The sequence below is a fragment of the Silene latifolia genome, chromosome 8 (assembly GCF_048544455.1).
Source record: "Silene latifolia isolate original U9 population chromosome 8, ASM4854445v1, whole genome shotgun sequence".
Taxonomy (NCBI): domain Eukaryota; kingdom Viridiplantae; phylum Streptophyta; class Magnoliopsida; order Caryophyllales; family Caryophyllaceae; genus Silene; species Silene latifolia.
In genome coordinates, this window is record NC_133533.1 from 38,989,339 (window position 1) to 38,992,227 (window position 2,889).

General features: G+C 37.6%; 1 long non-coding RNA gene across 1 annotated transcript; it reads left to right on the top strand.

The window, feature by feature from the left end:
* The first annotated feature begins 203 nt into the window (after nt 1-203).
* Nucleotides 204-2,633, top strand: LOC141594295 (uncharacterized). The gene is made up of 3 exons (XR_012522103.1): nt 204-373; nt 471-579; nt 2,329-2,633. It is a non-coding gene; the product is annotated as an uncharacterized LOC141594295 (long non-coding RNA).
* Nucleotides 2,634-2,889: the final 256 nt, after the last annotated feature.

The window sequence follows — 2,889 nt, forward strand, 5'->3', positions numbered from 1 at the left end:
TTTGAACGTTGGGTAAACGAATTTGGAAATGGGTCGTATGAATACTCAATTTTATTGTAATCTCGTGTTTAAAGACTTTGGACTTGACGGAATTTGCATTTGACTTACGGATTTAATTATTATCGAAACGAGTCAAAACCGACTCGAAAAATCCCGACTCAAACCCGAATCCCGTCCTTTCTTTTCCTCTTACACGGCTCCCCTTCCCCTCACTTTCTTTTTTTTCTGATTTTTGCCTTGTTCATCTTCCAAAACCTTCCAAACTCCATTTTTATATAAAATCAAGCTAGAAATCGACACAACTTCCTCGTTTCTTATCCGTTTTTCGCATAATTTACCTTTCCGGAATCCCCTCGACACGATCTACAACTTAGTATGTTCTAATTTCAATTTTCATTAAGTTATTTTAAGACCAAATTTCGGTGATTTCGGTTTTGTGTTTAATTTTTGTGTTTTTATTGTTTAATTAGGTGAAGGATTGGAAGACGAGTTCGGGGACTCGTATATTGTAGAGGATAGCGGCTAGTTGTGGTTAGGGTTTCGGTTTTGAGGTGCTAATTGCTCATTTTCTAGCTTAAGGTAACATATTTCGAGTTACTCGACGAAAGATCGTCACATGTTTTTGATTTTTGTATGTTTGGTGATTTTTGTTGGTGTAGAAATTTTCACATGTTTAGAATGGTTGCATGCATGTCAATTGTTAGCTTAAATTATGCCTTTTGTTAGTTTAAATTTTCAAAATTGAATTTGGGACGATTAATTAATGTTCAGACGGTCTTATAATGTATAAAAATGAAAACAAAAGAGGAGAAATGGTGCGGCAGCGGGCCCGGCAGCAGCCGGCAGGCCCACGGAAGCCCCGGCCGGTCTTGGGGTTGGCCCGGGTTGGTCCGTGCTTGTTTCGCGGGTTTTCGTACAATCTTGGTCTTTTCGGGTTAATTAATATTAGAATAGTATAAGTAACAAAAGGGTTGTAAGTTGAATTGAAGCATACTAGTAACAAAAATTATGTTATTAGTAAAATTGTGCTTATATTAATAGTTATCACATGTTAGGGTAGTTTACAAAAGGAAATTGTAATTAATAGGCTCAAAATGAATTTTATAGCTATAATTGTAATGTTTTGTTGATTGTCTGAAAACTCGAGCCTTAGTCCCTTTGGTGATGCGATGTCGAGTTAATTGAGTGATTGGTCACCGCAATTTGACTGTACATCGTCGCAGGTCAGGGTTGCGGGTAAAAATTCGGTTGAATGATTTAGATAATCGGCCTTTTTCTTGTTTTAGGCCATTTATCAAGCTTTTGTTCACATGTATAGCTTATTGAATTTAATAGTGACTTGTATTGTAGAAATGGCCCTAGTTTCCCCTGAAGCCTTTAATATGGTTACTATTGTTAGAATTAGAAATTAGTATTGAATACTTATTGAGGATTCTTTTGGGATTGTATCTTTGTAAATAGACATTATAAGCCTTTCACATGATAGAATGTTAGCGTTTAGGTTGGTAAGTAGGACTTTTTGCCCTCTTAAGGTTAAGTGGGTGTCTTACTTGACTTGTGTGGTGAGTCTTGGGTGGTGTGGGCTAAAATATTCAAGGCCGGGACTAGGCGTGACTAGGTCCTAGGTGAGTATTTCGGCCTTCATCATAGATAGGTCTTTATAGTCTTTGACGAGTATATGTTCACTGCTTGATAGCCTTTGTGTTCCTGACTAGTGGATGTTTATCCAAGTTGGGGCATGACCTCAGGTACTTATTTTGATAGTATGGGGTCAGCTTAAGTAGTAGCCGACCCTTCGGTGGTGTCCTTAGGGTACTCACTTCACTTTGTTTTAAAAAAAGTTGTGAGTCTTGGGTGCGGTGGTGTGTATCCGCATGTCTAGGTCTGCGCAGATTTTAGGCTAGGGTTGTGTTGTCTCTTGGCCATGTTTTCTTAATAGTAATCACGAGCCAAGATACCGGTTCGATTACCTTCCCTACCTCGTGGTATAGACTTGAGTTACAAAGTGACTATTGACGGTGCTAAGAACTTATGCCTGTCTTTGATATATTGCCCTTTCTTGTTTGATGATTCTATGAATCATAGAAGGTGAGATGCAAGCCGGCTATGGTTGATAGAGTTTGGATTACAATTTGTTATATGATTCACATGATAGTTAGTTGGGTCAGTTTAGGGGTCATTTGTTAGAATACATGATAAGTAAATGGTTTATCAAATTGTTTACATGTTACATTACATGTTACATTAATTTTGACGATTCGTGGGTGGAGGACTCGGTTACTCCCACCGAATTGTGGCTTTCGTGTTTGTATAAAATGCGATTGACAGGTTGTTGACGCTTTGTTGGGGTCACAGACGAGCTAGTGAGCAAGGAACCTTGGACCTAGTTTGGTTTTCTTTTGTAGAAACCTTTTATCTTTTGGTTATGTAAATAACCTTTTAACTTTTGGTTTGTATATAATTCGAAGGGACATATGTCTCCCTTTTCCATTTTGGGTTGTATCATTATGTATTTTCTTACCTTTAGCGGTGTTAAGTAAGTTAGATTGTAGCAATTGCAGGTTTGGCACCCGTCTTTTGGGAATGTTGGATTGGTTGTGAATGGTTTAGTTAGAAAATGTTTTGAAATTGCAGGTTTTTGACTAGTTGAACCATTTACAAACATATCCTACCAGTTTTTCTGTAGAATTTAAGTAATTAGATAACGTTAATTTTAAGGGTGTCACAGTTGGTATCAGAGCCTATTGCTCCCGACGCACATTTGTGCACCCCACTTAGAAATCACTTGACCTTTAAATAATAAACTTGAGAGATGGGTAGGATGGGTAGATTTAGGATTTTATGTGGTAGTCTGTTTGTGATTGCTAATTGTTAGGTACTAATTGATTT